The following is a 17,265-nucleotide window of genomic DNA, read 5'->3' as shown; positions in this document are numbered from 1 at the left end:
GTCAAATTTCATAAAGATCGGTCCAGTAGTTTAGTCTGAATCGCTCTACAGACAGACAGACAGACAGACAGACAGACAGACAGACAGACAGACAGACAGACAGACAGACAGACAGACACACACACACACACACACACATACACCACGACCCTCGTCTCGATTCCCCCCTCTATGTTAAAACATTTAGTCAAAACTTGACTAAATGTAAAAATATTGGACTCACAAAGTCATACAAAAACAAAACCAGACACAACAAACGTAAATGTTTTTTTTAAATTTCTTAAAAAAGTACAGCAATCTATTGCCGAACAGGGCCATATACAGGCAGCTAAAGTTTCAAGAAGAAGGGGGAGGGGGACACATTCAGATTTAACTACATATACAATATTTAAAAAAACAAACAAACACTTATGAGCATTGCATACATTATCCGAGTACACAATGGAAACTAAACATCAGGGGCAGTTTAGTGTGATCAAATGTGTGTGCAACTGCCTTTTAAAGGCCTTTAAGGATGCGGATCGTTTGATTTCTATTGGCAAAGAATTCCACAGAGATGATCCTGAAAAAGCTAAGCTGGATTTATAAAGATCTAAACGAGGAATTGGAGGAAGTAAATTTTGAGACCCATACCTCTTCGTAACATGTGTAAAATAGGATTGCACATAACTGGGCACATCACCATGAACTAATTTATACATAAAGACAGCCTTATTGTATGCAAGGTGGGTTTTTAGGGGAAGGAAATTAAGGCTGTTTTACTTCATTTCTGTAGACATGTGCGATTCATACAGGATAATTTTGCAGCACGACGGTACAAAGAATTGAGTTTCGATAAGTGAACATCACTGCAGCCATCACACAATGTCGAAGCAAAATTAATATGAGGCATTATATGAGCATGAACGAACATTTTTAATGTTTCAGATTTGGCATAATGTTTGAGTTTTGACAACAAATACAAATTCCTTGATAACACTTTGCAGAGGTTGCTTATGTGTGTTTGCCATTTCATTTCTTCATCGACAGTTAATAATAATAATACGAATATTTATAACGCGCACATATCTCACCAACAGGCGACTCAAGGCGCACATACACTCGACAGTTACACCAAGTATGCGATGTTCTTTAACTTGCTGTATTTGAGTTGTACCGAAGGACAGTTGTAATTTAAGAGGACTTATCTGATGCTTTTGTCTTGTGGTAATAACAATGCTTTTAGTTTTTTCTGGGTGCAGTATCATGGCATATGATGTGCACCATTTCGCAACTTCGTCCAAAGTGTTCTTCAGGGAATAATTTACTGATTCCAACGAGAAACAGAGTGAGAGAGAGCGAGAGAGTAAGTGTGACAGATGGACAAGAGGGGAAATAGAGTGAGGGAGTGAGAGAGGGGAAAAGAGGGAGAGTCAGGGGGATAGATATACAACACGGGAAATAGAGGGAGCGAGTGAGAGAGGGGCAAAGAGAGAGAGAGAAAGAATGAGAGATGGACAAGAGGGGAAAGAGAGGGAGGGAGTGAGAGAGGGGCAAAGAGAGAGAGAGAAAGGGTGAGAGACGGACAAGAGGGGAAATAGAGGGAGGGAGTGAGAGAGGGGCAAAGAGAGAGAGACAGGGGGATAGATAGACAACACGGGAAAGAGAGGGAGGGAGTGAGAGAGGGTCAAAGAGAGAGAGACAGGGGGATAGATAGACAACACGGGAAATAGAGGGAGCGAGTGAGAGAGGGGCAAAGAGAGAGAGAAAGGGTGAGAGATGGACAAGAGGGGAAAGAGAGGGAGGGAGTGAGAGAGGGGCAAAGAGAGAGAGAGAAAGGGTGAGAGATGGACAAGAGGGGAAAGAGAGGGAGGGAGTGAGAGAGAGGCAAAGAGAGAGAGAAAGGGTGAGAGATGGACAAGAGGGGAAAGAGAGGGAGGGAGTGAGAGAGGGGCAAAGAGAGAGAGATAGAGAGAGACACACACGCGGACAGAGACTGATGGATGACTATACGGACAGGTTTAAACACGTTAGTTAGTTGTATCTAATTTTAACTAAAAAACCGTTTTAAAACTGGACTAGAACTGCTACAATAACGAAGACACACACCCAAACCTTTAAACAAAAGAAATCTTGCCTCCATTGACATTTACTTTCAGTCATCACATTGCACACAACAAAAGCCACAACACAAAGTACAACGACCACTACAGCGGAATCAACAACTACTGCTGACACAACCACAACTGCTGCAGAAACAACCACAACTGCTGCTGATACAACCACAACTGCTGCTGACACAACCACAACTGCTGCTGACACAACTACAACTGCTGCAGATACAACCACAACTGCTGCAGATACAACCACAACTGCTGCTGACACAACCACAACTGCTATTGGCACAACTACAACTGCTGCAGATACAACCACAACTGCTGCAGATACAACCACAACAGCTGCAGACACAACCACAACTGCTGCTGACACAACCACAACTGCTGCTGACACAACTACAACTGCTGCAGATACAACCACAACTGCTGCAGATACAACCACAACAGCTGCAGACACAACTACAACTGCTGCTGACACAACCACAACTGCTGCAGATACAACCACAACCGTTGCAGACACAACCACAACTGCTGCAGACACAACCACAACTGCTGCTGACACAACTACAACTACTGCTGACACAACCACAACTGCTGTAGAGACAACCACAACTGCTGCAGATACAACCACAACCGTTGCAGACACAACCACAACTGCTGCTGACACAACCACAACTGCTGCAGATACAACCACAACTGCTGCTGACACAACCACAACTGCTGCTGACACAACCACAACTGCTGCGGACACAACAACAACTGCTGACACAACCACAACTGCTGCAGATACAACCACAACAGCTGCAGACACAACCACAACTGCTGCAGATACAACCACAACTGCTGCTGTCACAACCACAACTGCTGCTGACACAACTACAACTGCTGCAGATACAACCACAACTGCTGCAGATACAACCACAACAGCTGCAGACACAACTACAACTGCTGCTGACACAACCACAACTGCTGCAGATACAACCACGACTGCTGCAGATACAACCACAACTGCTGCAGACACAACCACAACTGCTGCTGACACAACTACAACTGCTGCTGACACAACCACAACTGCTGTAGACACAACCACAACTGCTGCAGATACAACCACAACAGCTGCAGACACAACCACAACTGCTGCTGACACAACCACAACCGCTGCAGATACAACCACAACTGCTGCTGACACAACCACAACAGCTGCTGACACAACCACAACTGCTGCTGACACAACCACAACTGCTGCAGATACAACCACAACCGCTGCAGATACAACCACAACTGCTGCTGACACAACTACAACTGCTGCAGATACAACCACAACTGCTGCTGACACAACCACAACTGCTGCAGATACAACCACAACTGCTGCTGACACAACCACAACTGCTGCAGACACAACCACAACTGCTGTTGACACAACCACAACTGCTGCAGACACAACCACAACTGCTGCAGATACAACCACAACTGCTGCTGACACAACCACAACTGCTGCAGACACAACCACAACTGCTGCAGATACAACCACAACTGCTGCAGACACCACAACTGCTGCTGACACAACTACAACTGCTGCAGATACAACCACAACTGCTCCTGACACAACCACAACTGCTGCAGACACTACCACAACTGTTGCTGACACAACCACAACTGCTGCAGACACAACCACAACTGCTGCAGATACAACCACTACTACTGCAGATACAACCACAACTGCTGCAGATACAACCACAACTGCTGCAGATACAACCACAACTGCTGCTGACACAACCACAACTGCTGCAGACACTACCACAACTGCTGCTGACACAACCACAACGGCTGCAGATACAACCACAACAGCTGCAGACACAACAACAACAGCTGCAGATACAACCACAACTGCTGCAGATACAACCACAACTGCTGCTGACACAACCACAACTGCTGCTGACACAACTACAACTGCTGTTGATACAACGACAACTGCCGCAGACACAACCACAACAGCTGCAGAAACAACAACTGTAGCTGACACAACGACAACTGATGCAGACACAACCACTACGGCTGCTGACACAACCACAACTGCTGCAGACACAACCACAACTGCTGCAGACACAACCACAACAGCTGCAGACACAACTACAACTGCTGCTGACACAACCACAACTGCTGCAGATACAACCACGACTGCTGCAGATACAACCACAACTGCTGCAGACACAACCACAACTGCTGCTGACACAACTACAACTGCTGCTGACACAACCACAACTGCTGTAGAGACAACCACAACTGATGCAGATACAGCCACAACAGCTGCAGACACAACCACAACTGCTGCTGACACAACCACAACTGCTGCAGATACAACCACAACTGCTGCTGACACAACCACAACTGCTGCTGACACAACCACAACTGCTGCTGACACAACTACAACTGCTGCTGACACAACCACAACTGCTGCAGATACAACCACAACAGCTGCAGACACAACCACAACTGCTGCTGACACAACCACAACTGCTGCTGACACAACCACAACTGCTGCTGACACAACCACAACTGCTGCAGATACAACCACAACTGCTGCAGATACAACCACAACAGCTGCAGACACAACTACAACTGCTGCTGACACAACCACAACTGCTGCAGATACAACCACGACTGCTGCAGATACAACCACAACTGCTGCAGACACAACCACAACTGCTGCAGACACAACCACAACTGCTGCTGACACTACCACAACTGCTGCTGACACAACTACAACTGCTGCTGACACAACCACAACTGCTGCAGATACAACCACAACTGCTGCAGATACAACCACAACAACTGCAGACACAACCACAAATGCTGCTGACACAACCACAACTACTGCAGATACAACCACAACCGTTGCAGATACAACCACAACTCCTGTTGACACAACCACAACTGCTGCAGACACAACCACAACTGCTGCGGACACAACAACAACTGCTGCGGACACAACTACAACTGCTGCTGACACAACCACAACTGCTGTAGAGACAAGCACAACTGCTGCAGATACAACCACAACTGCTGCGGACACAACCACAACTGCTGCTGACACAACCACAACAGCTGCAGATACAACCACAACTGCTCCTGACACAACCACAACTGCTGCTGACACAACCACAACTGCTGCTGACACAACCACAACTGCTGCAGATACAATCACAACTGCTGTTGACACAACCACAACTGCTGCAGACACAACCACAACTGCTGCTGACACAACCACAACTGCTGCAGACACTACCACAACTGTTTCTGACACAACCACAACTGCTGCTGACACAACCACAACAGCTGCAGACACAACCACAACTGCTGCTGACACTACCACAACTGCTGCTGACACAACTACAACTGCTGCTGACACAACCACAACTGCTGCAGATACAACCACAACTGCTGCAGATACAACCACAACAGCTGCAGACACAACAACAACTGCTGCTGACACAACCACAACTACTGCAGATACAACCACAACCGTTGCAGATATAACCACAACTGCTGTTGACACAACCACAACTGCTGCAGACACAACCACAACTGCTGCAGATACAACCACAACTGCTACTGACACAACCACAACTGCTGCTGACACAACCACAACTGCTGTAGAGACAACCACAACTGCTGCAGATACAACCACAACTGCTGCGGACACAACCACAACTGCTGCTGACACAACTACAACTGGTGCTGACACAACTACAACAGCTGCAGACACAACCACAACTGCTGCTGACACAACTACAACTGTTGCACACACAACCACAACTGCTGCAGATACAACCACAACTGCTGTTGACACAACCACAACTGCTGCTGACACAACCACAACTGCTGCTGACACAACCACAACTGCTGCAGACACTACCACAACTGTTGCTGACACAACAACAACTGCTGCTGACACAACCACAACTGCTGCTGACACAACCACAACTGCTGCTGACACAACCACAACAGCTGCAGATACTTCCACAACAGCTGCAGACACAACAACAACAGCTGCAGACACAACCACAACTGCTGCTGACACAACCACAACAGCTGCAGACACAACCACAACTGCTGCAGAAACAACCACAACTGCTGCTGACACAACCACAACCGCTGCAGATACAACCACAACTGCTGTTGACACAACCACAACTGCTGCAGACACAACCACAACTGCTGCTGACACTACCACAACTGCTGCTGACACTACCACAACTGTTTCTGACACAACCACAACTGCTGCTGACACAACCACAACAGCTGCAGACACAACCACAACTGCTGCTGACACTACCACAACTGCTGCTGACACAACCACAACTACTGCAGATACAACCACAACCGCTGCAGATACAACCACAACTGCTGCAGATACAACCACAACAGCTGCAGACACAACCACAACTGCTGCTGACACAACCACAACTACTGCAGATACAACCACAACCGCTGCAGATACAACCACAACTGCTGTTGACACAACCACAACTGCTGCAGACACAACCACAACTGCTGCAGACACAACCACAACTGCTGCTGACACAACTACAACTGCTGCTGACACAACCACAACTGCTGTAGAGACAACCACAACTGCTGCAGATACAACCACAACTGCTGCGGACACAACAACAACTGCTGCTGACACAACTACAACTGCTGCTGACACAACTACAACTGCTGCAGACACAACCACAACTGCTGCTGACACAACCACAACTGCTGCTGACACAACCACAACTGCTGCAGATACAACCACAACTGCTGTTGAAACAACCACAACTGCTGCAGACACAACCACAACTGCTCCTGACACAACCACAACTGCTGCAGACACTACCACAACTGTTGCTGACACAACCACAACTGCTGCAGACACAACCACAACTGCTGCTGACATAACCACAACAGCTGCAGACACAACCACAACTGCTGCTGACACTACCACAACTGCTGCTGACACAACTACAACTGCTGCTGACACAACCACAACTACTGCTGACACTACCACAACTGCTGCTGACACAACTACAACTGCTGCTGACACAACCACAACTGCTGCTGACACAACCACAACAGCTGCAGATACAACCACAACAGCTGCTGACACAACCACAACTACTGCAGATACAACCACAACCGCTGCAGATACAACCACAACTGCTGTTGACACAACCACAACTGCTGCAGACACAACCACAACTGCTGCAGACACAACCACAACTGCTGCTGACACAACTACAACTGCTGCTGACACAACCACAACTGCTGTAGAGACAACCACAACTGCTGCAGATACAACCACAACTGCTGCGGACACAACAACAACTGCTGCTGACACAACTACAACTGCTGCTGACACAACTACAACTGCTGCAGACACAACCACAACTGCTGCTGACACAACCACAACTGCTGCTGACACAACCACAACTGCTGCAGATACAACCACAACTGCTGTTGACACAACCACAACTGCTGCTGACACAACCACAACTGCTGCTGACACAACCACAACTGCTGCAGACACTACCACAACTGTTGCTGACACAACCACAACTGATTCTGACACAACCACAACTTCTGCTGTCACAACCACACCTGCTGCTGTCACAACCACAACAGCTGCAGATACAACCACAACAGCTGCAGATACAACCACAACAGCTGCAGACACAACCACAACTGCTGCTGACACAACTACAACTGCTGCAGACACAACCACAACTGCTGCTGACACAACCACAACTGCTGTTGACACAAGCACAACCGCTGCAGATACAACCACAACTGCTGTTGACACAACCACAACTGCTGCAGACACAACCACAACTGCTGCTGACACAACCACAACTGCTGCAGACACTACCACAACTGTTTCTGACACAACCACAACTGCTGCTGACACAACCACAACAGCTGCAGACACAACCACAACTGCTGCTGACACTACCACAACTGCTGCTGACACAACTACAACTGCTGCAGACACAACCACAACTGCTGTTGACACAACCACAACTGCTGCTGACACAACTACAACTGCTGTAGAGACAACCACAACTGCTGCTGACACAACCACAACTGCTGCAGATACAACCACAACCGCTGCAGATACAACCACAACTGCTGTTGACACAACCACAACTGCTGCAGACACAACTACAACTTCTGCAGATACAACCACAACTGCTGCTGACACAACTACAACTACTGCTGACACAACCACAACTGCTGTAGAGACAACCACAACTGCTGCAGATACAACCACAACTGCTGCGGACACAACAACAACTGCTGTTGACACAACTACAACTGCTGCTGACACAACTACAACTGCTGCAGACACAACCACAACTGCTGCTGACACAACCACAACTGCTGCTGACACAACCACAACTGCTGCAGATACAACCACAACTGCTGTTGAAACAACCACAACTGCTGCAGACACAACCACAACTGCTGCTGACACAACCACAACTGCTGCAGACACTACCACAACTGTTGCTGACACAACCACAACTGCTGCTGACACAACCACAACTGCTGCTGACATAACCACAACAGCTGCAGACACAACCACAACTGCTGCTGACACTACCACAACTGCTGCTGACACAACTACAACTGCTGCTGACACAACCACAACTACTGCTGACACTACCACAACTGCTGCTGACACAACTACAACTGCTGCTGACACAACCACAACTGCTGCTGACACAACCACAACAGCTGCAGATACAACCACAACAGCTGCAGATACAACCACAACAGCTGCAGACACAACCACAACTGCTGCTGACACAACCACAACTGCTGCAGATACAACCACAACCGCTGCAGATACAACAACTGCTGACACAACCACAACTGCTGCAGACACAACCACAACTGCTGCAGACACAACAACAACTGCTGCGGACACAACAACAACTGCTGCGGACACAACTACAACTGCTGCTGACACAACCACAACGGCTGCAGACACAACCACAACTGCTGCTGACACTACCACAACTGCTGCTGACACAACTACAACTGCTGCTGACACAACCACAACTACTGCTGACACTACCACAACTGCTGCTGACACAACTACAACTGCTGCTGACACAACCACAACTGCTGCTGACACAACCACAACTGCTGCAGATACAACCACAACTGTTGTTGACACAACCACAACTGCTGCAGACACAACCACAACTGCTGCAGACACAACCACAACTGCTGCTGACACAACTACGACTGGTGCTGACACAACTACAACTGCTGCTGACACAACTACAACTGCTGCTGACACAACCACAACTGCTGCAGACACAACCACATCCGCTGCTGACACAACTACAACTGCTGCTGACACAACCACAACTGCTGCTGACACAACCACAACTGCTGCAGATACAACCACAACAGCTGCAGACACAACCACAACTGCTGCTGACACAACCATGACTACTGCAGATACAACCACAACCGCTGCAGGTACAACCACAACTGCTGTTGACACAACCACAACTGCTGCAGACACAACCACAACTGCTGCAGACACAACCACAACTGCTGCTGACACAACTACAACTGCTGCTGACACAACCACAACTGCTGTAGAGACAACCACAACTGCTGCAGATACAACCACAACTGCTGCGGACACAACAACAACTGCTGCTGACACAACCACAACTGCTGCAGACACAACCACAACTGCTGCAGATACAACCACAACTGCTGCTGACACAACTACAACTGTTGCACACACAACCACAACTGCTGCAGATACAACCACAACTCCTGTTGACACAACCACAACTGCTGCAGACACAACCACAACTGCTGTAGACACAACTACAACTGCTGCAGACACAACCACAACAGCTTCAGACACAACCACAACTGCCACAACTACAACTGCTGCAGTTACAACCACAACTGCTGCAGACACAACAACTGCTGCTGACACAACTACAACTGCTGCGGATACAACCACAACTGCTGCAGATACAACCACAACTGCTGCAGATACAACCACAACTGCTGCTGACACAACTACAACTGCTGCTGACACAACCACAACTGCTGTAGAGACAACCACAACTGCTGCAGATACAACCACAACTGCTGCGGACACAACCACAACTGCTGCAGATACAACCACAACTGCTGTTGACACAACCACAACTGCTGCAGACACAACCACAACTGCTGCTGACACAACTACAACTGCTGCAGACACAACGACAACTGCCGCAGACACAACCACAACTGCTGCAGACACAACCACAACTGCTGCTGACACAACCACAACAGCTGCTGATACAACTACAACTGTTGCTGACACAACAACAACTGCTGCTGACACAACTACAACTGCTGCTGACACAACCACAACTGCTGCTGACAGTACCACAACAGCTGCTGACACAACCACAACTGCTGCTGACACAACTACAACTGCTGCAGACACAACCACAACTGCTGCTGACACAACCACAACAGCTGCAGATACAACCACAACAGCTGCAGACACAACCACAACAGCTGCAGACACAACCACAACAGCTGCAGACACAACCACAACTGCTGTTGACACAACTACAACTGCTGCTGACACAACTACAACTGCTGCTGACACAACTACAACTGCTACAGACACAACCACAACTGCTGCTGACACAACCACAACTGCTGCGGACACAACAACAACTGCTGCTGACACAACCACAACTGCTGCTGACACAACTACAACTGCTGCAGATACAACCACAACTGCTGCAGATACAACCACAACAGCTGCAGACACAACTACAACTGCTGCTGACACAACCACAACTGCTGCAGATACAACCACGACTGCTGCAGATACAACCACAACTGCTGCAGACACAACCACAACTGCTGCTGACACAACTACAACTGCTGCTGACACAACCACAACTGCTGTAGACACAACCACAACTGCTGCAGATACAACCACAACTGCTGCTGACACAACCACAACTGCTGCTGACACAACCACAACTGCTGCAGATACAACCACAACTGCTGCTGACACAACCAGAACTGCTGTTGACACAACCACAACTGCTGCTGACACAACCACAACTGCTGCAGATACAACCAGAACTGCTGCAGATACAACCACAACAGCTGCAGACACAACCACAACTGCTGCTGACACAACCACAACTGCTGCTGACACAACCACAACAGCTGCTGACACAACCACAACTGCTGCAGATACAACCAGAACTGCTGCAGATACAACCACAACAGCTGCAGACACAACCACAACTGCTGCTGACACAACCACAACCGCTGCAGATACAACCACGACTGCTGCAGATACAACCACAACTGCTGAAGACACAACCACAACTGCTGAAGACACAACTACAACTGCTGCTGACACAACCACAACTGCTGTAGAGACAACCACAACTGCTGCAGATACAACCACAACAGCTGCAGACACAACCACAACTGTTGCAGACACAACCACAACTGCTGCAGATACAACCACAACTGCTGTTGACACAACCACAACTGCTGCTGACACAACTACAACTGCTGCAGATACAACCACAACCACTGCAGATACAACCACAACTGCTGCTGACACAACTACAACTGCTGCAGATACAACCACAACTGCGGCTGACACAACCACAACTGCTGCAGATACAACCACAACTGCTGCTGACACAACCACAACTGCTGTTGACACAACCACAACTGCTGTTGACACAACCACAACTGCTGCAGACACAACCACAACTGCTGCAGATACAACCACAACTGCTGCTGACACAACCACAACAGCTGCTGATACAACTACAACTGTTGCTGACACAACAACAACTGCTGCTGACACAACTACAACTGCTGCTGACACAACCACAACTGCTGCTGACACTACCACAACAGTTGCTGACACAACCACAACTGCTGCTGACACAACTACAACTGCAGCAGACACAACCACAACTGCTGCTGACACACCCACAACAGCTGCAGATACAACCACAACAGCTGCAGACACAACCACAACATCTGCAGACACAACCACAACTGCTGCTGACACAACCACAACTGCTGCTGACACAACTACAACTGCTGCTGACACAACTACAACTGCTGCTGACACAACTACAACTGCTACAGACACAACCACAACTGCTGCTGACACAACCACAACTGCTGCGGACACAACAACAACTGCTGCTGACACAACTACAGCTGCTGCTGACACAACTACAACTGCTGCAGACACAACCACAACTGCTGCTGACACAACCACAACTGCTGCGGACACAACAACAACTGCTGCTGACACAACCACAACTGCTGCTGACACAACTACAACTGCTGCAGACACAACCACAACTGCTGCAGACACAACCACAACTGCTGCGGACACAACAACTGCTGTGGACACAACTACAACTGCTGCTGACACAACCACCACAGCTGCAGACACAACCACAACTGCTGCGGACACAACAACAACTGCTGCTGACACAACTACAACTGCTGCTGACACAACGACAACTGCTGCAGACACAACCACAACTGCTGCGGACACAACAACAACTGCTGCTGACACAACTACAACTGCTGCAGACACAACCACAACTGCTGCTGACACAACCACAACTGCTGCGGACACAACAACAACTGCTTCTGACACAACTACAACTGCTGCTGACACAACTACAACTGCTGCTGACACAACCACAACTGCTGCTGACACAACAACAACTGCTGCTGACACAACTACAACTGGTGCTGACACAACTACAACTGCTGCTGACACAACTACAACTGCTGCTGACACAACCACAACTGCTGCAGACACAACCACATCCGCTGCTGACACAACTACAACTGCTGCTGACACAACCACAACTGCTGCTGACACAACCACAACTGCTGCAGATACAACCACAACAGCTGCTGACACAACTACAACTACTGCTGACACAACCACAACTGCTGCAGATACAACCACAACCGCTGCAGATACAACCACAACTGCTGTTGACACAACCACAACTGCTGCAGACACAACCACAACTGCTGCAGACACAACCACAACTGCTGCTGACACAACTACAACTGCTGCTGACACAACCACAACTGCTGTAGAGACAACCACAACTGCTGCAGATACAACCACAACTGCTGCGGACACAACAACAACTGCTGCTGACACAACTACAACTGCTGCTGACACAACTACAACTGCTGCAGATACAACCACAACTGCTGCGGACACAACCACAACTGCTGCAGATACAACCACAACTGCTGTTGACACAACCACAACTGCTGCGGACACAACCACAACTGCAGCAGATACAACTACAACTGCTGCAGAGACAACCACAACAGCTGCAGATACAACCACAACTGCTGCTGACACAACTACAACTGCTGCAGATACAACCACAACTGCTGCAGACACAACCACAACTGCTGCTGACACAACTACAACTGCTGCAGATACAACCACAACTGCTGCAGATACAACCACAACTGCTGCAGATACAACCACAACTGCTGCTGACACAACTACAACTGCTGCAGATACAACTACAACTGCTGCAGATACAACCACAACTGCTGCAGATACAACCACAACTGCTGCTGACACAACAACAACTGCTGCAGATACAACCACAACTGCTGTTGACACAACCACAACTGCTGCAGACACAACCACAACTGCTGCTGACACAACTACAACTGCTGCAGACACAACTACAACTGCTGCAGACACAACCACAACTGCTGCTGACACAACCACAACAGCTGCTGATACAACCACAACTGCTGCAGACACAACCACAACTGCTGCTGACACAACTACAACTGCTGCAGACACAACTACAACTGCTGCTGACACAACAACAACTGCTGCTGACACAACTACAACTGCTGCTGACGCAACGACAGGTGCTGCAGAAACAACTACTACTGCTGCTGACACAACCACAACTGCTGCTGACACTACCACAACAGTTGCTGACACAACTACAACTGCTGTTGATACAACGACAACTGCTGCGGACACAACTACAACTGCTGCTGACACAACCACAACAGCTGCAGACACAACCACAACTGCTGCAGACACAACCACAACTGCTGCTGACACAACTACAACTGCTGTAGAGACAACCACAACTGCTGCTGACTCAACCACAACTGATGCAGACACAACCACAACTGCTGCTGACACAACTACAACTGCTGCAGACACAACTACAACTGCTGCAGACACAACCACAACTGCTGCTGACACAACCACAACAGCTGCTGATACAACTACAACTGTTGCTGACACAACAACAACTGCTGCTTACACAACTACAACTGCTGCTGACACAACCACAACTGCTGCTGACACTACCACAACAGTTGCTGACACAACCACAACTGCTGCGGACACAACTACAACTGCTGCTGACACAATTACAACTGCTGCTGACACAACCACAACAGCTGCAGATACAACCACAACAGCTGCAGACACAACAACAACAGCTGCAGACACAACCACAACTGCTGCTGACACAACCACAACTGCTGCTGACACAACTACAACTGCTGCTGACACAACTACAACTGCTGCTGACACAACTACAACTGCTGCTGACACAACCACAACTGCTGCTGACACAACCACAACTGCTGCGGACACAACAACAAGTGCTGCTGACACAACCACAACTGCTGCTGACACAACTACAACTGCTGCAGATACAACCACAACTGCTGCAGATACAACCACAACAGCTGCAGACACAACTACAACTGCTGCTGACACAACCACAACTGCTGCAGATACAACCACGACTGCTGCAGATACAACCAGAACTGCTGCAGACACAACCACAACTGCTGCTGACACAACTACAACTGCTGCTGACACAACCACAACTGCTGTAGAGACAACCAGAACTGCTGCAGATACAACCACAACAGCTGCAGACACAATCACAACTGCTGCTGACACAACCACAACTGCTGCAGATACAACCACAACTGCTCCTGACACAACCACAACTGCTGCTGACACAACCACAACTGCTGCTGACACAACTACAACTGCTGCAGATACAACCACAACTGCTGCAGATACAACCACAACAGCTGCAGACACAACCACAACTGCTGCTGAAACAACCACAACTGCTGCAGACACAACCACAACTGCTGCTGACACAACTACAACTGCTGCAGATACAACCACAACTGCTGCAGATACAACCACAACAGCTGCAGACACAACTACAACTGCTGCTGACACAACCACAACTGCTGCAGATACAACCACGACTGCTGCAGATACAACCACAACTGCTGAAGACACAACCACAACTGCTGCTGACACAACTACAACTGCTGCTGACACAACCACAACTGCTGTAGAGACAACCACAACTGCTGCAGATACAACCACAACAGCTGCAGACACAACCACAACTGCTGCTGACACAACCACAACTGCGGCAGATACAACCACAACTGCTGCTGACACAACAACAACTGCTGCTGACACAACTACAACTGCTGCTGACACAACCACAACTGCTGCTGACACTACCACAACAGTTGCTGACACAACCACAACTGCTGCTGACACAACTACAACTGCTGCAGACACAACCACAACAGCTGCAGATACAACCACAACAGCTGCAGACACAACCACAACAGCTGCAGACACAACCACAACTGCTGCTGACACAACCATAACTGCTGCAGATACAACCACAACCGCTGCAGATACAACCACAACTGCTGCTGACACAACTACAACTGCTGTAGAGACAACCACAACTGCTGCTGACACAACCACAACTACTGCAGATACAACCACAACTGCTGCTGACACAACCACAACTGCTGCAGACACAACCACAACTGCTGTTGACACAACCACAACTGCTGCAGACACAACCACAACTGCTGCAGATACAACCACAACTGCTGCTGACACAACCACAACAGCTGCTGATACAACTACAACTGTTGCTGACACAACAACAACTGCTGCTGACACAACTACAACTGCTGCTGACACAACCACAACTGCTGCTGACACTACCACAACAGTTGCTGACACAACCACAACTGCTGCTGACACAACTACAACTGCTGTAGAGACAACCACAACTGCTGCTGACACAACCACAACTGCTGCAGATACAACCACAACAGCTGCAGACACAACCACAACAGCTGCAGACACAACCACAACTGCTGCTGACACAACCACAACTGCTGCTGACACAACTACAACTGCTGCTGACACAACTACAACTGCTGCTGACACAACTACAACTGCTACAGACACAACCACAACTGCTGCTGACACAACCACAACTGCTGCGGACACAACAACAACTGCTGCTGACACAACTACAACTGCTGCTGACACAACTACAACTGCTGCAGACACAACCACAACTGCTGCTGACACAACCACAACTGCTGCGGACACAACAACAACTGCTGCTGACACAACCACAACTGCTGCTGACACAACTACAACTGCCGCAGACACAACCACAACTGCTGCAGACACAACCACAACTGCTGCTGACACAACAACTGCTGCTGTCACAACCACAACTGATTCTGACACAACCACAACTTCTGCTGTTACAACGACAACTGCTGCTGACGCAACTACAACTGCTGCAGACACAACCACAACTGCTGCTGACACAACTACAACTGCTGCAGAGACAACCACAACAGCTGCAGATACAACCACAACTGCTGCTGACACAACTACAACTGCTGCAGAGACAACCACAACTGCTGCAGACACAACCACAACTGCTGCTGACACAACCACAACTACTGCAGATACAAGCACAACTGCTGCAGATACAACCACAACTGCTGCAGATACAACCACAACTGCTGTTGACACAACCACAACTGCTGCAGACACAACCACAACAGCTGCAGAAACAACCACAACAGCTGCAGACACAACCACAACAGCTGCAGACACAACCACAACTGCTGCTGACACAACCACAACTGCTGCTGACACAACTACAACTGCTGCTGACACAACTACAACTGCTGCTGACAC

This window comes from Littorina saxatilis, linkage group LG14 (assembly GCF_037325665.1).
Source record: "Littorina saxatilis isolate snail1 linkage group LG14, US_GU_Lsax_2.0, whole genome shotgun sequence".
Classification (NCBI taxonomy): Eukaryota; Metazoa; Mollusca; class Gastropoda; order Littorinimorpha; family Littorinidae; genus Littorina; species Littorina saxatilis.
The sequence above is the reverse complement of the archived record's forward strand: the minus strand, read 5'-3'. Positions refer to the sequence as shown.